The sequence below is a fragment of the Silene latifolia genome, chromosome Y (genome assembly GCF_048544455.1).
Source record: "Silene latifolia isolate original U9 population chromosome Y, ASM4854445v1, whole genome shotgun sequence".
In the NCBI taxonomy this organism is placed as follows: domain Eukaryota; kingdom Viridiplantae; phylum Streptophyta; class Magnoliopsida; order Caryophyllales; family Caryophyllaceae; genus Silene; species Silene latifolia.
Genome location: NC_133538.1, coordinates 23,730,638 through 23,753,667, shown reverse-complemented (window position 1 = coordinate 23,753,667; position 23,030 = coordinate 23,730,638). Strand labels below are relative to the sequence as shown.

Genomic DNA, 23,030 nt, shown 5'->3' with positions numbered 1-23,030 from the left:
CTAAGAAGTCTCTTGTGTTCCATCCTTTGATCAACAGGATTAGAAGTCGCATTCATGCCTGGTCTTCTCTCCACCTTAGCCAGCCTTGTAAGCTGCTTATCATCAACACTATTATTTTGGGTTCACTCCGGTTTCTCATGGCTTCTATTCACTTCCCTATTGGAATATGTAAGAAAATTGACTCTCTGATTGCGGCTTTTTGGTGGCGTAAAGATGTTCGTCATAGATCTATTCACTGGCTCTCTCGGGATTCTCTGCAGCTTCCTCATGCAAGCGGCAGCCTTGGTTTGAAATTTGTCTCCTTATTAAGTCAGGCAACGCTTTTGAAGAATTTCTGGCGTCTCCACCATCAGCCTGCTGGTTTATTATCGAAATTTCTGGTTCCTAAGTATAGGAAGGATCTTCCTATCCCTGCTTCAAAATCAAAGGTCTCTCATCCTTCGTTTTTATGGTCTGGTTTATGTCGCGCAGCTAATGCTTTGTCCCCTGGTTTTTCATGGAAGCTTGGTAATGGTTCCTCTGTTGACCTGTTTACGAGCCCATGGGTTAATGGGGATAACCCCTCGGTGCGTAGTCCTACGCCTGCTGCCACACCTGTTCTTTCTCAGATGCTCACTTCTTCTAGATCTTGGAATCAGTTTACAATTTACCGCTGGTTTCAGCCTCCTTCTGCCAGGGCTATTCTTGCTATGGAACCTCCTCATATAGCCATTGATGACTACCTCTATTGGAAATACACGGAGGATGGAATTTATACAGTCCGCTCAGGATATGACTTTTTGTTGTCCCATATGTCCTTTTCGTGCTCTCCCTCGTTTTAGTCTGCTTTTCCTTGGACAGTTCTTTGGAGTCTTCGCTGTTCTCCCAAGTTCCCTCTTTTGGTTTGGCGTATAGTACATATTATCCTTCCTTCTTTAGAAAATTTATCTGTTAGAGGCATCCAGGTTAGTACTTCTTGTGTTTTTTGTCACTCTTATTCAGAGTGTTTAGATCATCTTTTTCGTTTCTGTACTGTTTCTAGACATGTTTGGCTTTCTTCGATTCTTGGTATTAATTCGGTAGCTAACCCTGGTGTTTGTCTGCAAAGATGGCTTGCTGATTTTATTAGATACTTTCACAGGGTTACTGCAACTGCAGATCAGTGCCTCCTTCGTTTTCTTTGTATTATCAAGGCTATATGGATGGTTCGCAACTCGGTAGTATTTCACAATTGTAGTGTCAATCCTGTTCAGATTTTACATCTGTCTGACTACCTGATTGCATCCCATTCACAGATGCCAATGTTTTGGCCTTCCTTTTCTAAAGTGGCTACCAAGGTTTCTATACCGACCATGAACTGTGCTCAGTCATCTTCTGTGTTTACTTACTTTATTCCGGTTTGCAGGTCGCTTTTTAGGGATTATTACACTGTCCCTTCTTCAGATACGCTGTCAAGCGATCCCGTTGTTCAAAATGTGAGGGCTACCACGGCTTTTGCAGCTTCAACAAAAGGCCTACTCCTCACCACGTATAGAGCCCACTCAGCTTCGCAACCTTATGTTTCATTTCGAGTTACGTCAAAAAAATTATCTTCAGTTCTGACCTCCACAACGCCAGTACCAATCGAATTGCGCCAATCTTTGAGCACAATTCGTAGTTTCCTTCGTATGTATGTTCACTGGTCAGTTAGTTTGGCTACAGGCTGATAATGTATACCTTTCAGTTTTAATATATGCAGTTTATTATTGTCAAAAAAAAAAAAATAAGATGCATACTATCCCATAAAGCGTGATGCCAAGGATAAAATTTGTCAGAAAATAAGATTAAAGTTGCCAACTAGTTTATCATATTGGAGGAATAATTATCAGAATAGTTAGAAAGTTGATCAGAACACCAATTCATATATACCGTACGACACAAGTCAATCAGACCATATAAATACACGGCTGTACCCATACAAAAGAAAAAAGACGAGATTTACACACAATAATACGAGACTTACAAAAATCATACCGAAAGCTCCCTACAAGACCAAAAATTCTATATTCCCAGGTCATCCGTCTCAAATATATAATCTCAGTTTCAAATCAAACCATTCACATAAATTGTCCCAATTTCATATAAGCGCATAAGAGCCGTTAATTTACGACAAAGGCCTGAGGTTACCAGATTTAAATAAGTTTTTTCTTTACTCTTTCTTTTTATTTAATTTTTTTATTTTGTCTTTTTATTTATTTTCCCTATTTATCGTATAATTTGTATAATTGTATATAAACTAACCTATTTAATTCATCTTTGTTTATAGGTTGTTTCATCTTGTCTTGTATAAAATTGTATAATTAACCTTTTCTTTTATTAAAATCGTCAAATATATAATATTACAAATAAATAGTAGAGGCCGTCAGTTTGATGGGCGATCCGGATCGGTGCCTAACACCTTCCCTGATCGTACCTTTACCCCCGAATCTGCAATCTTTGGTCAGGCCGGAGTGACGGATCAGTCCCCATACCAGGGATCAAAAGGGGCTTTTTCCGTTAAAATTGTTTTTGTATGTTTTTTTATAAAACCTACTGGCGACTCCACCTATTTACTATTTTCGAAAAAGGAGATTTTTTTCAGGGATTTCACAGTGGCGACTCTGCTGGGGATTTATTAAGAGGGTAAGACTTGAAATTTAATTGTAATAATATATATTTGACGTCGTTTTCGCCTTTCGGGCACAACTAACGCATGTTGATTATAAGAAAATACTGATTGCATGCTTATTGATGCTTATTTGAGTATTGGAAGTAACATAATGGTCAGAACAAGAAGTCACGAAGTTATACTGAATAATTAGTTTGTATGGACTCTTGCTTATCATTATTTTTTCCCATCCCGTGCTTATTTCTAATTGTTTCTCGTTTTTTTTTTTGTATATTATTCTGAGACAAAAAAGGCGTAGGCTCTCCGCCAGTCAATATTACGCCATTTAAGCTACCCTATCCACCCTCGGTAAAGTATGTTGTATACATAGAAGGTCCATTCGACCGACTAGGCCTTACACATATTTTCCACCTCATGACGTCGCGTTTTGGCAACTCGTCTGGTCCATATGACTGGGGGAGCACAAAAGCGAGAGATACCCTCGGGTATTTTAATGTTGTGAGTTCCCAATTTCCTACCCACAAACCTAACCATAGACCTCGTAGATCCGTTGTCTAGGTCATGTTTTATGTATGTTTTGTTTGTAAGCATTGTGTCATGGCCACTAATTAACAGTAGATGAAAAAAAAACGACAAAAAAAAAATGACATTAGAAGCATGCATTGCCAGCACCCTACGTTGATTGTTTATGTTGTGAATAGAGCTTGGTTAAATTTTGATGATTATGCACCTCTATTTGCTCGTGTAGAACAGTAGGGTATATATGAAAGTCCAACATTTACCTGTATATGGCATTAGATTTCATCTGGCATCTGAATATAGTTTGCATCCCACATAGCCATAACGAATAAAAAAAATAAATAATACACACTAGAGTCCAGCGTGTGCATTTCGTTTTTAACAGCTAACACCTGTATCAGGTCTGTACTTTAACGCAGTGTCATCCATAGGCTATCGTCATACTTGTTCTGCATTTGCTTGCATATTACCATTCGATTCATCAGTGCGGCATGCAATACTTACATCTACACAAATCACATCTTGTGTCAGTCGTCAGTCGATGAGTCAGTCCTGAGTCAGCCCTGCACATAAAAAAAAAAGCTAATCAATAGTTACATAAGTCCTATGTGGATCAAGCATTCAGTCCATTTAATTAATCATTAGATAAGTAAACATGCATCCTAGGCAGTGAGACTCACATACATAATTCTGAACAGTATAATAATAGCGTAGCATAACAACTGAGCCTGTAAAAAAAATAGGTCCTTACCAGGCCTCACATAGCACTAAAATCCATTAAGACCTGTTTGCATTTAGCCTGTTCAGTACGTCAGCGCGTCAGTCCGTCAATTTCACGGTTCGTCAGTTTGTCAATCCGTCTCGTCGGTCCTATACTCTGAAAAAAAAAAGAGAGAAAAAAAAATCATAGTTCAGTCTGTAGTCAGTTACGTGTAAAAAATAATACTAGCATGTATAGTCCATTAGATAGAATCTGCATCCTAGGTAGTTAGACATATGCATTCAACATAGTAAGTTTCATTCTTAGGCGAAGTCTCATGTAGAGCATGCATTATCTTATGTCTGAGATCTAGGCCAGTGGACACGCACTCAGCATTTTGCATATAATAGTTCGGTACAACAATGACACGGTAATAATAAAAGCTTTGCTCATTACTTGCAGTCAGACCTCGTTCAGCATTAGACAAATAAGATTTTCATGAGCATTCAATATATTACTCTATATTAGTCCTGTCTCCTATAAAGGAAATAAAATCATTTTCTAAAAGCTAAGTCATGATCTGGGATAAGGAGGAGTAAAAGAGCCCCTAATTTTAATAGCCACTCTAGCTTGGAAACAAAAGAAGGGTACAAGAAGACTAGACAATACCGACTCACATGTAGTTTCCATCAAAATTGGCTTAAATTAGGATCATCCAAGTCCTTTCTCCGTGACATATTTATAAAAAAAACTAAGAGTAAGAACAAATGTCAATAGAATAAGAAAATTCACTCTTATAGTCATATGAACTCATACGAGTGTTCGTGACATTACCTAAAAAAAACACTAGTTTACATAAGTGTCTAATTAAGATAGGACCATCCAAGTCCTTTTTGCGTCCAAAAAAATGAGCACATGTTATTTTTATTAGTCACTTGTTCTACTTTTTACCCTTAACTAGTAGAATAGACTTGAAATACTTTAGGGCGTATCTTTTTAGTGTGGATTAATCGACCTCTTAGAATCAGCCTAAACGAGGGCGTGCATTTGACCATCTTTTCCATCTCTGTGGTGTGATAATTCCTTGATCGCCGTGTCTCTAGGTGACCTCTAGGTTTGGAGACTCCATCTTTCTACCTGGTTCGTCAAATTTCCATGACTACCAAATGAGCACAACTCTCTATCTATCAGATTCGTCAATTTACCATATTCCATGTGACTACCAGATGAGCACAAATCTCATATAACCGATCAATATCCAAATCTTATCATCCACTATCACTGGTGCTAGAAAACTAGCTCAAAAATATTTAAACCAGATTCTCAGTACACTCGTGTCCAAAAATATCAAATAAGACAAGGGAGCGCGCACTCCGTGCTATTTTATAGGTGACCACTAGTCCCTTAAAATGAACTTAAGATGTGAGTCTAAGTACCTATGCAAGCTCAAATATATCCATATCCAGTTTTAAGACTCTCGAATATTCAAAGAGAAAAATTATGATCTCAAATAGATACAACTACCGTCTCAAAAGACTCAAAAAATTCACAAGTAAACAAAAATTCCAGTCAAATTCACAATCAACTCCAACGTCAAAAGTCTCAAAAATTCATAAAACAAAAAGAAATCCAGCCAAAGTTGCAATTTCTTTTTTTTTTCTCTGTATCAAAAATCACAAAAATTCAAAAGACAAAAAAGTTCCAGTCAAAAAGTGGAAAAATTCAAAAGACAAAAATAAAGTTCAAGTCAAAAAGACAAAAAAAAAAAAAGACGAAAAAATAAGTTCCAGGAAAAAAAATTCCAGTCAAATTTGCAATCAAATTGCAGGGTAGTCACTTTTTCATCTCTCAGACGAGTCAATCCATAGTTACTTTGTCTCCTTACCTCTTGGGACGATCATTTCATTCATTTAGGTGAGTGAGAGAGGCACACAGATCTCCAGTGTCTTCTAACACCATAGACCCTCTACTCCATTCCATTTATCACCCTCGTTTAGCATCTAAGAATTCGGTGGATGTACACTACACTTATACAGTCATAAAAGTATTTTATTTCTATAGTATTAGTTTTGGGTAATTAGCCGAGCTTGTTATTGTAAAGAGGGCAAAACTCATTTTACAAATCTCAAAATCCAAGGCAAAAAAAAAATAAGAAAAAAAAATGGCACAATCACGACCCACACTAGGTCGGAAACAAAAAAAAAAAAGAGAAAAAAAAAACAGTAGCACGTGTGTGAAAGACACTGATGTAACATGGGGACAATCACGACCCACACCAGGTCGAAAAAAAAATAAACAGAAGAAAGACCTGAACAGGGGCTACCACAACAAGCAGCCTCTGGAGGATTGTGTCACAGGGAATCTAAATAGAAGAATTTCAGCCAAAACGAAGGGCCTAAGGGAAAAGTCATTATGCATGTGTTAACAATTTAGAAGACAGCCGTGACAAATAATATTGTAACTCAATAGGCACAACACCTAAGCAGCTAGGACTAGAGTACTCCGTCCCTTTCCCAGATTATGCTCAGTTGCACGTTTTGAAAAAAAATTAACAGTACTAGTAATAAGATGTAGCAGGTTTCTATGGTCTATTTTAGAAAAAATGCATCGTAAATTAGCTAGTGTTGTCTTTTTTGCATCATTAGCGTCATTATTCATTTGCATTATACATCAGCAGCATCATTATCATCACAATTGAATTACGGAATAATTGTATTGTCAAGCAATCAAGCATACAACTTGATTTACGAGACCAGTATTAAAAAAAGAGGCATAATTTCAAAATCAATCAGAAAAGAAAAAGAAGCACTTACTTCGACTGTGCTTCATCATCAGTCACCCGGTCGCCAATCGGGGGCTCAAACGACAGCTATGGGGGCACAAAGCCGCTGATCACATCCCATATCAGGAGCCAACGAGTTTGACGGATTGCTATCAGACAGTCGCTAATTCGCCGATCTAGCGATAGCCGTGACAGTATACCTTCTGTTGATCGCAACCCATATCAGGTGTCACAGCCAAAGGGTTTGATGGTGCTCTGATGCCAATCATCTTGTTCCCCATCGGTAGCTGGAATGACGGCCAAGGCGCACTCCTTGCTGATCTCGACCCATATCAGGATAGTCCACAAAAAAAAGGAAAAAAAAAGGAAGCACTTACTTCGATGGTGCTCCATAATCGGCCATCTTGCCCCAATCAGTAGCTGGAATAACGATTGATTGCATTCCGTATCGGAGAGTACAATTGATTGAAGCTTCGTTGAGTAGTTATGGAGGAAATAGAAAATCAATTCAGATTGAAAGTGACGATTGATTGTGTTTTCAATTCTCTGTGCACAAAGGAAAAGCTAAAGAAAGCCAACAGACTTGGTCAATGAAGGGAAAAATCCTCTTTTCTAAACTTTGTTGAGCACTCAAATGACACGTCAAATGGTCCACCTCAATTTTCAACCCGTCTTTTAAGTATGTCTAACTTACTCAGTTTTAAACCCGCTCTTGTAAAATAAAATTTTACACCACTCTATTTCGCGAATAAAACTTTTGTAATTTTTTCAGCATATTTCGTAAAACAAAATTTTACGATTTCATGTCTCGTTTTTTCAAAACAATATTTGAAAATAAAATTTGAGTTCTTAAAATAAAATTTCCTGAACTTGTCTTTTTGCGAAATAAAATTTTGCAATTTTTCAATTGGTCGGCAGGCCCTGACATGCATTTTAAGTTCTTAAAATAAAATTTTCTGAACTTATCTTTTTTGCGAAATAAAATTTTGCAATTTTCAAATCTTTTGGTCGGCAGGCCCTGACGTGCATTTGAGTTCTTAAAATAAAAATTTTTGAACTTGATAAAATTTTGAATTAATTGGTCGGCAGGCCCTGACATGCATTTCGAGTTCTTAAAATAAAATTTTCTAAACTTGCCCTTTTTGCGAAATAAAATTTTGCAATTTTCAAACTTATCGGTCGGCGGGCCCTGACACGCATCTAAGTTTCTAAAATAAAATTTTACGATCTTATCCATCTTTTTTCAAAATAAAATTTGGAATTAATTGGTCGGCAGGCCCTGACATGCATTTCGAGTTCTTAAAATAGAATTATCTAAACTTGCCCTTTTTGAGAAATAAAATTTTGCAATTTTCAAATTTATCGGTCGGCGGGCCCTGACACGCATCTAAGTTTGTAAAATAAAATTTTACATTCTATTCCTCTTTTCAAAATAAAACTTTGAAATTCCTTGGTCGGCAGGCCCTGACATGCATCCGAGTTCTTAAAATAAAATTTTCTGAACTTACCTTTTTGCGAAATAAAATTTTGCAGATCCTAGTTTGTAAAATCAAATTTTACATTCTAATCCTTTTTCAAAATAATATTTTGAATTTCTCGGTCGGCGGGCCCTGACACGCATTCGAGCTTGTGAAATCAAATTTTGCAGGTTCAAGCTTAAGTAAAACAAAGTTTTGCTTAACCAGTTTCCAGACCAGCTAAACAAAGTTTAGCTATACCAGATTCCAGATTAGCTAAACAAAGTTTGGCTACTCCAAATTCCAGACAGCAAAACAAAGTTTTGTTTTTCCAGATTCCAGACCGGCGAAACAAAGTTTTTGCCATACCAGTTTCCAGATTGGTGAAACAAAGTTTTACCAGCTCCATTCCAGATTGACAAAACAAAGTTTTGTCATGCCGCCTCACAAATTTGAACAAAGTTTGGCTATACAGTTCGGACAGTGAAACAAAGTTTCACTATGCCAGTTTCACCAACGAAACAAAGTTTCGTTGCACCAGTTCCAGCTTCATTCCAAGTTAGTAAAACAAAGTTTTACTAAGCCAGTCCCAGATTCCAGCTACTCCAGACAGGTATATAAGAGGCCCAGGTACGTTTCTTATCCTTTATCTGTCCCGACCGGACTACTTTGACCTTCGTCTTATTCAGACTCGGTCAAAGTGGGGGCTTCTGTAGACACCTCAAAGTTGTCTACCTAGCCTTAAGGGTACCCGATGATGAGGCTAAGCCTAAATGATTAAATGAAAATTGACCATGTTAATAATTTACGGCTCTTTACGCTTATTTTCCGAAAAATTACTGAAAATGACCCAAACCCACGGAAAATCCTTATATTCTCATTTAAACCCATTTCGTGTTATAGCCATTTGATAAAACTCAAGAGTGTTAATTAGTCAAGTGACTTATTATTGGCCCGAAACCAATAAAATACGATGGAGTTATAATTATTTAGTGCACAACTCACAATTGTTCGGTTAAATCCAATTTGTCAACACCAAAAATTTGGTTGATTAGTTGTCCGAGGAAATAATAAGGAAAGCTAGTGTAGTGCACTAATCCTAGTCAAAATAAGATGCATACTATCCCATAAAGCGTCATGCCAAGGATAAAATTTGTCAGAAAATAAGATTAAAGTTGCCAACTAGTTTATCATATTGGAGGAATAATTATCAGAATAGTTAGAAAGTTGATCAGAACACCAATTCATATATACCGTAGGACACAAGTCAATCCGACCATATAAATACACGGCTGTACCCATACAAAAGAAAAAAGACGAGATTTACACACAATAATACGAGACTTCCAAAAATCATACCGAAAGCTCCCTACAAGACCAGAATTGTATATTCCCAGATCATCCGTCTCAAATATATAATCTCAGTTTCAAATCAAACCATTCACATAAATTGTCCCAATTTTATATAAGCGCATAAGAGCCGTTAATTTACGACAAAGTCGAAATTCATTAATAGTCAACATCCACATAGGCCTGAGGTTACCAAATTCAAATACGTTTTTTCTTTACTCTTTCTTTTTATTTAATTCTTATATTTTGTCTTTTTATATATTTTCCCTATTTATCTTATAATTTGTATAATTGTATATAAACTAACCTATTTAATTCGTTTTTGTTTATAGGTTGTTTCATCTTGTCTTGTATAAAATTGTATAATTAACCTTTTCTTTTATTAAAATCGTCAAATATATAATATTACAAATAAATAGTAGAGGCCGTCAGTTTGATGGGCGATCCGGGTGCCTAACACCTTCCCTGATCGTACCTTTGTCCCCGAATCTGCAATCTTTGGTTCAGGCCGGAATGACGGATCAGTCCCCATACCAGGGATCAAAAGGGGCTTTTTCCGTTAAAATTGTTTTTGTATGTTTTTTTTATAAAACCTACTGGCGACTCCACCTATTTACTATTTTCAAAAAAGGAGATTTTTTCAGGGATCTCACAGTAGTTCAACATCCAATGTTACAAACCGAAATTCCACAAGTAATCAAAACACGACTAATCCAATCAACTGGTAAGGCACTTAAAACTCATCAAGATTACACTCGAGAAAAATTCTAAACCCAGAATAATCAAAATAAGACATACTACACTCAAATATTCTACTCTTCTAAGATCGCAACCAAAGCAACAAGGTTATTACTAAATCCATAAGACTCCTCATGTTATGAAACACCAAACAAAAATCCACCATCTGACAACCTTATTCAATCAAGGTCTCTTAAAAGTCAATTAAATTCTGAATCATAACATTGCAACAACTAGGAGGTTATAAACTCAACTGAGCCACAATCTTATAGATCTAATAGTTCCCAGCCAAAAAACTACCTTTTAAGGCAATTCGCACTAAATATCCCTCAAGCATCTCTTTTACTAGGGTTAAGATATTAAGATACGATGGTATACACATTTCCCTACTTCAAAATCATACATTCCTCAGATCATCACAATCAATCAAAACTACGATTGTGTAAGGACACCCCTTGTACACAAGGTTAACATTAATCAACTCAAGTAATGATACCTCACACAACCAAAAGTTCAAAGGTTACAACCTTTCATCATCCATAAGAATAGAAACTGCGATTAATCTAGGTCAACCAATAATGATACATGGTTACAATAAAAGACTCAATCACTTCTAGTTATGCAAGCTACCTAAATTCCAAAGCCAACATTTAAGCCAAAATCCCAAATCCGTTAACCACTAGTCACTATTCAAGTTCATCCTTAAGGAGTAAAAGCTCTTACACGATTAAGCATTAAAGATAAAACTTAATATCCTCAAACCATAAGTAACAAGGCTCGACTAAACCACAAATGCACATAAGTTCTATCAAAACTCACCAAGGAAGGGTCAGTCTAACCAGTGAATCTCAAGAGAATAGATAGGAAGGGATGAAGTCTCACAAGCAGATTCATTCGCCAAAATAGGTGACGAAAACTTATATGAAAGAAATGGAAAGCAGCTAAAGCGGAAAAGAGTTGAGGAGCAAAAATAGCGATCAGGGACCAGGTAAATAACAGAGATCATGTCTGGGCCAGCCTCAGCCTCAGGCATGCCTAAGTAGGAAACACGTCGGGAAGCAGTAAAAGAACTTGCAACAGCAGTCACCATAGGGTTCCTCTTAGGGCACAGGAATGACTTGTAGATAGCTTCTCTGCAACGATAATAGGTAATGACAGATCCATGATAATCTTTCCCTAGAGGGGCGCCAGTCTTTGTAGCAGCTGTCACATTTGTCTTAGTAGTTGGAGCAGCAACTATTCTCTTTTTTGGGCATTGATAGGGTTTGTGGCTAGGCTCTTTGCAATATAAGCAGATGATAGGAACTCCTCTACAAGCCTCGCCTGGATGGATCGGGTTGCGGCACACATAATAGAACAGTCCTCTCTTCTCTTCATGATGGGGAGTAGTACGCAACTTCTTAAATCGAGCACTTCTTTGAAACGGTTCCGTGGGAGCAGCAGCACGTCCACGACCTCTTCCTTTAAACTTTGGTAAAGGAAATAAAACACAAAATCAATGCTAGTCACTGAGTTACATGACCACATAGGCTAGAAAAAAAGTCCTTATGGTTTCTACCCATCTCTCACTAAACGATTTTAACTTGTCCAATCATTTGTTAGTCTTTTTACCTAAAGATCAAAGTGTGAGCGTCGAAAGTAGTGATGCTCTGATACTAACTATAATCCTCTATAAAATCTAGCGTAAAACAATGGCGGAAATATTGTTGAATGAGATTAAATAACACACTGACAAAACTAAATATCAAACTCAGATTATTATAAATAAAATCCAGTCGAAACATTCACGAAAAAGTAAGTCAATACAATTTCCACTTTTGTTAAAAAGGGCTAAAAATTAAAACTTCGAAATAGTTGAACAACAATATCCAAAATTAAATGAAAAACAAAAGAGTAGTATCTAATGCTCGCGAGCTCTGACTCGAACCCCGGCAAAATGTAACACCTGTCATGTTATACACATAACAACCATAATCAATGGGGAGTAACTCAGGCGTTCTCCCAGACACATTTCATCGAGTTAAAACAAGTAAATGATAAAATAATCAAATACTTGAGAAATGAAACCATTAACAAATCATAATATGTTTAAAAACATAATTAAGTATTGAACAGTTGAAAACCAAATCAAAGTTCATAAACAACAAAGTGTGAGATGCCAATATCAATATACTTCTTATGGAAAACCAGTTCAGTGTCTTAGTATAGATTTTCATTCGGGCTGTGCTAGAGTTGTAATACCACGTAATTTAAGGTTTGGATAGTGGTTAGTCAGATGGTGGAAATATTAAAATGTGCTTTTAAAATACGTTTTATGAATTATGTTTGAGTATTTTATAAGAGATATTTATTAATTATGGGATATGCTATGAGACGGAATAAATAATAAAAGGATGAATGAGTCGGAATAGTGAATTGGGCTCATGTAAACCGAGTATGTAGTATAGAATAATTAATTATTTAATTAATACTATAATAATAATAGTGTATAATATAATTGATAGGTTAATAGTATATATTATAGTTTCCTAATACCTTTCTATATGACTTACCTTACTACTATAAATAGAAGACACAAGCCTTATAATGACCCTTATTCACTCATAATTCATAAACACAATAATAGAGAGAGGGGGAGATCTAGAAGGGAGAAAAATGGAAGAACTTGTCTTAAATTATCGTCTCAAGGTAAGTTTTCATAAGACCGTCTCATAATATAACTCAACTCGTATTTTCTTCAATAAACCGTGTATAAGACCAACTTATAATCTGACCATGATCATGTCTCTGTCGTGGACCACTGTGACTTACCCGCACCAGTCATTGACTGACGTTGACCGGCCTAGGGCTTGGTTTTAAGGTGGTTGTCGGGTTTTGGCGTGTGATTGAACACGGTTTAAACCCTTGTGTCGCCTAACTTACGACCGGACCTGGATTGGGGTTAGACCATGGCGGTGAGTCAACCACAAAGGGTGGTCGTGAGTGGTAAAAGGGTGTCTTACGTGGTGGTTGCCGGATTTCAAAGGGGGTCTTTGGTTATTGTTGGTTTACGTTGGAACCGTGACCTTAAAGGGGATTTAACCACCATGTGCTCGATTCAACTTTGACCAGGGGAAGGGGGCGCTGCCATTGGACCCATTGTAGGTAAGAGGAGACACGGTCGTGGCTGCTGGTGGCGTGTGGTGGTTGGGTTTTGGTTGTGCTCTATGTGTTGTTGTTGTGGTTGGTGTGTAAGGATGGGAGTTAGGGCATGAGCGTGGGACCATGTGTGGACCTGTTAATGGTGGTGGTTAGGTTGGCTGAAGCCGTGGCTGTGGGTGGTTGAGTAAGTGGTGAAGAAGGGTGGTGATGGTCGTGACTAGGCCATGTATCAAGGGTGTGTGGGGGTGGTGTTGAACATCGGCAAACCGTGTATTGGCCAAGGGTTATGGGTGCTGGTTTAATGGTTTGAGATGAGTTTTAGTTTAGTATCTCGCGTAAATTATAATTAATAAATTATATATAGTGAATGATTAAGTTAGTGATTATAGTTATTGCTTTTCTTAGGTGACAGTTTTGGTTGAAGAATACCTTTAATTAATTTGCTTGGATTGCTAATTGGAGTAATTGCTGAAAAGGTAGGATAACTACTCAACTCATGTAATTATTAATGGTTTGTGAAAATTATAAAAGTAATGTGAATTGGATGGATTCTTGGATACAGATTATTATTGTTGTTGGATACCTCAGCTTCACGTCTGAAATGATTGGTTATTGTTATTTATTATTCATTGGAATTTCATTTGCATTGGATACCACAACCTCGTGTCAGAGATAATTTTTATATTGGCATGGCATTTGCATTGGATACCTCAGTTTTGTATTGGGATGATAGATACCCCAGTTTTATACTGGGATGATGGATACTTTAACCTTGTGTTGGGATGATGGTGTAGATACCCAATATCCGCACCTTCCAAAAACCACCCGATGATGATCGGTCTATAACGTGTTTTTGATATGCGTGCGTGGATTGGCTATATATGAGACGGTTTAATGCACTACTCGAATATGAAAAATGATTTCGAAAAGTTTTCTAACTTCATTTGTATTAAAATAACACTATTTAGAGTTAAAACCGTCTTCGGACCCAAAACCGACTCAGAAACCTGCAACTCGAGTCAACCTGAGTCAACCCAAATCTCGTATGTCAAAAATAATGCCATGAATGTTTTCATCATGTCATTTCCATTAAAATGACCCTATTTAGAGTCTAAACCGACACCGAGCCAAAAATCGACTCGAAATTCAAATCCCGATTCACACGGGTCAAACCCGAGTCAAAGACACAAAATACCTACCCCAAATATCACCTAAGAGAAAGCTTACATGGCTAAGAAAACCTCAAAGACCACAAATCACAACCAACAAAGCATTGGTTAGAACAAATGCAAAATCCAAATTTGTGAAAGGGACAGTACACCCCATTGAGTCACAGGGTACCCCGCGCATAAAGCAGGTGTCCGCTTAGTCTCTAAGCAAACACAACCGACCTACCATCCCACATTTCTCTATAAATACCCACCATCACACAACACAATCTTCACGCGAGCGTCCGTCCCCTCACATCTCCCTTAAACTTCTATACTAGACTTCGTAAGTCACAAAATCGACACGTGTTTACAACCTACCGATCGTAAACACAAGCCTTACACATATTGTTTGGTACCGTCGCCGTGCATTCGACCGGCCCATTCGACCAACTCAACATTAATCAACATGTTTTAATTAACATGCTTTCAACTCATTTTCAAAACAAAATCCTTTTTTAAGGCACTCTTTTTAAACTTCTTTGATCGTGATTAGTCACAACGAGAAAACCGTCTATAAAGTCGTCTACTTCGCATACATCAATACACGTAAGTTTGAGGGTGTAAATATCTCATTTATTCCATGTCTTTACTGTTTTCATAACTTTATAAACATGAACAATGAATAACACGGTTCAAATATAGGTTAGACGAGCCAAAACTGAGTTTTGACCTGAGACAGAAGCTCCTTGTTATGCAAGGGAGCTCGCGCCTCTTATGGGTCTTCAACACTTTCTTTTATTCTTACTTCTTTCCTTTTACGGTTTTTACCATTTTAAATGTTTTAATTCATTTTTATGTTAAACATATTTTGACCATTACAAAAATCATCCTTGGTTCTTTATACCATGACGGTTTATTCCGTTACTCGATGATATTATTGGTTAATTACATTTTAATGGGTATTTTAACACCCTTTTCTTTTATTTACCATTTTTCTCATTTGTTTACATTTGTAAACATATTAGTCATAATTCATAATCATCCTTGGTTCTTTATACCATGTCGGTTTAATCCGAGTACGATGACAAACTTGACTAATTACAAATAATTGAACTTAACATAATTAGTTCAAATTAAACATTTTCCTTTACCATTTTATTATGCTTTCCAAACATGCAACTCCGACAACGAATATTACTAACATAATAGTAATTATTCCGAGTCATGGAAATCATATTTGCAAATATTTCATCATAAATACGGTTTTAAACAACCTTTTCAAAAACCAGGAGACGCCCCTTTGGGTCGGCTCATGGCTTGCGCCCCAAGGGACCGCCGGTCTTCACATTTCAAAACCAGGGCAGAGCCCCTTCCATCGCCAATAGGCTCGCGCAACAATGGGGCTGCCTGGCGCCGTTTTGCCTCATTTTTATCACTTGTCTAGGACGATCCCGATTACGGTTAATCCGAATACATGACGGATCAGATTGACAAACTTACGTTTTTACACTTTGTCATTTAACATCCTTTTTCAAATAAATGGATCGTGTTAAGCATCATAATCCAAATTTGGTAAATGGATGTTCAATTTCCGTTTTCACATGCAAATCAATCTAAATCTAACTCGACATCTTATACTTGATACTTGGATTAAACCAACTAACATAGAAAGCTTTCACATTTAGGTTAAGAATTTTTGATGTGCATTCACACATTTACACCGTTTTATCAACTTTTGCACTTAAACAACCACGATCGATCAATAGAGGCCGCTAACACGGGCGGGATTGGGTGTCCGATTAAAGGGCTTCCCAATACGTACCCTAACCCCTTACTCAGAACCTTTGGATAGTGGATGGCCTTTTTCAGGGCGTACGAGAGTCATTTTAGGCATAGAATGCTTAAAGGGGGACGAGTCCTTATCTTTAGTACCTATGTCAAACTCCGCTTTTTGCCTTGGTTGACCTAGGTATAAAGTGGATTCGAACGAGTTCCAAGCATCCCATAAATGCTTGGTGGCGACTCCGAACATCTCTGCATCGTTTCGAGACCTTTACCGAGACGAAACCGACCGATCTAAAGCGATCCGGTCGAAAGCATTTTTACGCCGCCGAGCGTGGCTTTCAAAAGACCGCTGCGTGTCCACAGTTTGGCTTGGCGTGCAGGTGGCCCGCGACCGCGGACCGGCTAGCGGCCCAAATCTGCAGACCGAGACGTGGCCCATGTCCATAGATTGGCGACTCTGCTGGGGAAAACTAGGACACTTACGTCTTTGTGATCCCTAGATGGTGAGACTCGAACGAGGTCTTGGTTGGAATGCATTAATTGATATTACGGTCACGGTCGGGTTCCTTGTCCGGGCCCACAACCTAACCCTTTTCGACCAATTGGCTTGTCCCGTCGGCGTGAGTTTACTCATCCCCGCGTTTTGAATCCCGATTGAGTCAAGCATACCGTTAACGTTACACATTTCTGTTTCGTCACTTTCGAGCACGAGGCTAGGGCACCCTCCTTACACATTTTGTTTGGATTGGTATCTCTCTCGCAAATCGGGGTTTGATTGCTTGGTGTGTAACCCACCCTTTTTAGCCAAAACCCGTGTCACCATAATGCATAATATAATGAACTGCGAGTGCTTATGTGCTACTTGATCATAAGTCCTTCCGTGTCATTTTAAAACTTTCAAAATCACCTTTTTGCGCCGTTATAATGGCCGTTTAAAACCTCGGTCTTTTGCCGACCGTTGCACGCCTTTTTAGGCCGTCGTAATGACGATTTTGAAACCCGGTTTTTTATAACCATTTCAACACGCCTTCCTAGGCCGTCATAATGACGATTTTCAAATCCGGTTTTTATAACCATTTCAACACGCCTTTCTAGGCCGTCGTAATGACGATTTTCAAATCAGGTTTTCTACAACCATTTCAACACACCTTTCTAGGCCGTCGTAATGACGATTTTCAAACCCAGTTTTTACAATCGTTTCTAAGCACCTTTTTATGCCGTTATAATGGCCATTTCAAAACCCAGTTTTTATAACCATTTCAAAGCACCTTTTTACGCCGTTATAATGGCCATTTCAAAACCCGGTTTTTATAACCATTTCAAATCCACCTTTTATGTCGTTGTAATGACGATTTCAAATCTTGGTCTTCACAAACCATTTCAAAATACCCTCTTACGTCGTCATAATGGCCATTTCAAACCTCGGTCTATCGCCGACCGTTGCATTCTCAAAGCGTCCTTTTACGCCATCGTAATGACGAATTCTACCCTCGAATTTTCAAAATTCAAAATCATTTTTTTTTTAAACAGAAACGTTTTTCAAACCGTCGTAATGCCGATTCTAACCCGTGCAACTTTCCAAATTTCAAATCTCGTCTTCGAAATCAAATTTGGCTTTACTAAGCCGTCGTAATGACGATTTCAATTATCACAATTTTCGATTTGCATACCGTCTTTCAGGGCTAAAATGGTTTTCTAACCCGTCGTAATGACGAATTCAATCCTCACAATTTCCAATTTCAAATCATTTGAAAACAAATTTAACCGTTTTCAAATTCCATTCAAAATCAAATCATTTGAAAGCCAATTTAACAGCTTTCAAACTCCAATCAAAAATCAAATCATTTGAAAACAAATTTAACCGTTTTCAGGTTTCAATCAAATTTCAAATATTTGAAAACAAATTTAACCGTTTTCAAATTGCAATTCAAAATCAAATCTTTGAAAACAAATTTAACCGTTTTCAAATTTCAAATCCAATTTCAAATGTTTGAAAACAAATCTAACCGTTTTCAGATTTCAAATTCAAAATCAAATTTTTGAAAACAAACCTAACCGTTTTCAGATTTCAAATTCAAAATCAAATCTTTGAAAAGAAATTTAACCGTTTTCAAATTTCAATTCAAAATCAATTCTTTGAAAACAAATTTAACCGTTTTCAAATTTCAAATCAAACCTTTGAAAACAAATCTAACCGTTTTCAAATTTCAAATCTTTGAAAACCAATTTAACCGTTTTCAAATTTCAATTCGAAATCAAATCTTTGAAAACAAATTTGACCGTTTTCAGATTTCAAATCCAATTTCAAACCATTTGAAAACAAATCGAACCGTTTTCAAATTTCAAATAAAAATCAATTCTTTGAAAACAAATTTAACCGTTTTCAATCTTCAATCTTTTGAAACAAATTTAACAGTTTTCAAATTTCGAATTCGAACTCATCGTTTGAAAACAAACTTAATCGTTTTCAAATTTTCAACCCATTTTTAAATCCTTTGAAAACAAACTTAACCGTTTTCATGGCCATCGTGATGACGAGTCCAAATTATTCGATTCTCGATTTTCTAATCCGTGATTCGGAATTTCAAAAATCATCTTCTGAAACAAGACATTGTTTTCAGAGCCGCCGCAATTTCAACTCAAACCGTCTTTTGAAAATAAACTTAAGACAACTCTTCAACTGGCCGACCTTCTAAAGATCCCTACTCTTCGGAAGGCGTCCATAAAACGACAAATGAATCTTTTGAAAATCTCTATTTTGGAAAACTTCAGTCCACCTTTCTGATTCAGCCCTCGAGTCGATTAGAGTCCAGCCGATTTCAAGTCAATTCGTCTAGATAACGTTGAGTCTCTGCTGAAATTAGTACCTACCTTCTGGTCTAGGTCATGTCGCCTAATTGTAAACGACATCGTCAATGGCGTTAGCAGAGTAAAAACCTCTCGGGTATTAAACCCATCTTTCCCCTAAATTACGGGTCAAAAGTCAAGTTTGTTTACGTGTCTTGTCCAACGGCGTCATGCCAGTAACGCACATCCAAACTGAGTCAAAAGTCGTCTGTCTAGGCATCACTATGCTAAAGTCGACACTCGAGTATAAGTTCACAGTCATGCACCAAGAGTTCAAACACAAGAGATCATTCACGATCTTTAATGAACTCATAACTTAGTCACACCGTCGCGTCTTCACGACCTATTTGTCTTTCATACATATGTGTCGTACTTGCCTTTGTTTGTGCAATCCCTTGCCAAGACGAGTTATAACGCCCATTGTTATGTCAAATAGGAATCCCTTGGGTGCCATCGATCGTCAACCAGAAACTCTAGAAGCCGATCAATCTGCATCCGCCATGACTTATGCTGAAACCAACAACATGGTCCTTCGACTCCTAGCTACCGTGGAAAACTTGAGCACTCGTCTCTCCCAAGTTGAGGACAACATGATAACCGGGAATTTTCCCTCTTCTGATATCGAGCAAAGGGTTAAGCTCCTTGAAAGCCGACTATTTGCCAACAACAAAAACAACCCTCCAGAAAACCTAATGGGGCACAGTGAGGAACTTTCCTTGGATTGCTCTCATCCCATCCCTCCCGACGATGAGAAAATTCGTGCAATTAATGAAGATGGACTACAAAGTGATGTACCCATGATCTCCGTCTCCATCAACAACATATTCTCAAAGCTGCGAGTGGCTATCGATGATTTGAACACTCAGGTAGCTAATTTGGGGAAAAAGATTGGTAATGCCGAAAACGAACCTGAATACCAAGGAGAAGACCAACACCCATTTCCCCAACAAACAAATGCTGAAAATAAGGAGTCATCCGATGGTTCCCACATCCATGAACCCACCAACAAAGAACATGAAATTGCCTCGCCAAAATACCCTTCAAAATATCAAGAAACGTCCCCAAAACTTCCCATTGACAACAACCGAATCCTACTTCCGCCTAGGATTGACAAAAACAAAACTCACAAAAACATCCCAAAAAACACCAATGTTGGAATCAGGGGAAAACATCAAAGGGTACTCACGGATCTGGGAATAACATATGGCACCGCTCTGTGGATACTTTCTTCAGAAGGATTACTACAACCTATTGGTCCTACTCCGGATCCAGAACCAGAAAACATGACCCAATTTTGGAATGGCTACGCATATTGTCGATATCACAGAGGCAAGGGGCATAAAACTGAAATGTGCTACGAGCTCAAGCACGCCATACAAGATGGAATTGAGGATGGCAGGTTTTCCACCTTACTCTTAACCAGTCCAGATAAAGAACCTGGGCGGCCTAATAGGAAGTTCATCGATTTGGGTGATCGAGAAGATGAGTATTCTGCCCATCATTTGGTAAAAAGGAAAAAGGTAGGCTCAACGCCATCCTATCAGCAAGGAGATGAGGCTTTAGTTAAACATGTCATTGACTGCCTTCAGCCAAATTATGCATCCCGTTTGAAGGGTTGTAACATCAAGAGCGTCGAGGACCTATCAACAAAATTTTCTTGCATCGATGAGATCATTAGAGGGGGCTCAACATCTGCGACCCCTCCCGAAAATAAAACCTTCCGCATTACCGAAGTAAAATATGTGGAGCCTTCGCCAGAAAGAGCCACAAACCCACAAAGACAATTTTCAGACTTGGGCGTGCCTTATGCCATTGCTTTTAGAGTGCTTGTCTCTGAAGGACTAATCCAACCGATTGGCCCCACTCCAGATCTTACACCCAAGAAAAGAGGCCGGTTTTGGGACGGTTCCCAATATTGCTTATTCCATAGGGGTAATGGGCACAACATAGAGATGTGCTGGAAGCTCAAACACATCATCCAAAACATGCTCGATCGTGGCAGGTTGTCTTTATCAACCCTAAATCATTTAATGGAAAAGAGTGTTCCCCATGGATGTCTTACTCCTCAAAACGGGACAACCTTCTAGGATCTTATCCTTCCGGCGTCCCAAACAACGAGAGTGAAGTGCTCGAGTGGGTCAATGCTCAAGACCAGACATTCAAGCCACTAGATGCTGCAAAGGAGACCTTCGAAGAGGAAACATGATGATTAGGAGTTCGTATCTACGATTGATTCTGAGTCCGAGACCGAGTCTTAGGCTTTCTCATATCTATCCTAGTGTCTGTCCTTTTATTCCTAAGTGATAAACTGGGGGTTGTCCCCATAATTCACATGTATTCATCGAGTTTGTGCTAACATTTTATTTATCTAAATAAAAGAACAATTTCCAGCTATCATATATTCTCCTCTTTACCATTTCCCGTTGACAAGGAGAATTGATTTGAGAGTTGATTTAAAACAAACAACATGTTCCAATTCAACGTGAGTACACTCGAGTGAGGTTCCGTACCAAGTAAGCAAAGGACCCGAAACTCCGTGTCCATTCTCTTTACCTATTCCATGTCTGGAAATAGAAACCTTTCATTAGCACCCAATTTAGAACGAGCTTCTATCAACGGGATCCTATGATGAATCCAGATTACAAACCAGAACATCTCCCTGTTCATGATCAATGACGGAAGACAAGCCCATTCCCCACAAGAACATCCCATCATTAAATTTCAACCTCTCACCAACGGGTACATCCCCATCCGCACCTTTACCTGCCTCGAACGAAGGACGGCAAAGAACCAATGCATCCAAGCCAAAACTAAATCAAAAACCAAAACCAAAAGGTCGAAAGCCATTCGGCCAATCTCCAAACCAAAACCAAAGCGAAAGGCCAAAATCAAAGGCCCAAGCCAATAGCCATTCTCTCAAAGCCAAAGCGAAAGGCCAAAATCAAAGGCCCAAGCCAATAGCCATTCCCTCAAAGCCAAAGCGAAAGGCCAAAATCAAAGGCCCAAGCTAATAGCCATTCACCCAAAGCCAGAGCGAAAGGCCAAAATCAAAGGCCCAAGCTAATAGCCATTCACCCAAAGCCAAAGCGAAAGGCCAAAATCAAGGTCCAAGCCAATAACCATTCACCCAAAGCCAAAGCGAAAGGCCAAAATCAAAGGCCCAAGCAAATATCCATTCAGCCGAAGCCAAAGCGAAAGGCCAAAATCAAAGACCCAAGCCAATATCCATTCACCCAAAGTCAAAGCGAAAGGCCAAAATCATAGGCCCAAGACAATATCCATTCGCCCAAAGCCAAAGTTCAAGGCCAAAGCAAGAACCAAAGCCGAAATCAATTCGCTCAAAGCAAAAAAACCAAAGCCAAAGGCTACTCACCCAACGTCAAGGCTAAGACTCAAGCCAAAATCAAAACAAAACAAGATTGAAACCCTTTTCCCAAGAAGGCCAAAATCAAAAGTCTAGGACTAACAAGTCCAAAGCCTAGGACCCATGAGTCCAAAATACCAAGTCCAAGACCAACAAGTCCAAAGCCTAGGACCAACGAATTCCAACACACAAAACCCCGGACCCATAAGTCCAAAAAACCAAACATTAAAACCTCAACCAACACTCCTTCACCCCTAAGTCCTTCTAGAGACTGTTACAGGGAGACCTATCTAGGCTTTTGAGGATTCCCCTCAAACTCGTAATATCACACCTTAACCTTTAAGGTCCAGACATGGGAATCTGATCCCATATTATTTACCAACCATTTCGTGCTTAGGCCACATCAAGCCGGAGACCCTATTCCGCACCACACTACAAGCCGTTACCCATCGGCCTAAACACCACAAAATTCTTGCTCCACATTTTTATCTGTTAAGCAAACCCATTATTACCAAGCTCCACATTCCCTAATGTTGAAGCCATTTTTCACCACAATCCCCACGGATTCCT

The 23,030-nt window shown here is 38.4% G+C and overlaps 1 long non-coding RNA gene across 1 annotated transcript; it reads right to left on the bottom strand.

Moving 5' to 3' along the window:
- Positions 1 to 3,390: 3,390 nt before the first annotated feature.
- Positions 3,391 to 7,260, bottom strand: LOC141626890 (uncharacterized). The gene is made up of 3 exons (XR_012536459.1): positions 6,659 to 7,260; positions 3,897 to 4,022; positions 3,391 to 3,708 (listed from the first exon to the last, which is right to left on the bottom strand). It is a non-coding gene; the product is annotated as an uncharacterized LOC141626890 (long non-coding RNA).
- Between the last annotated feature and the right edge of the window lie 15,770 nt (positions 7,261 to 23,030).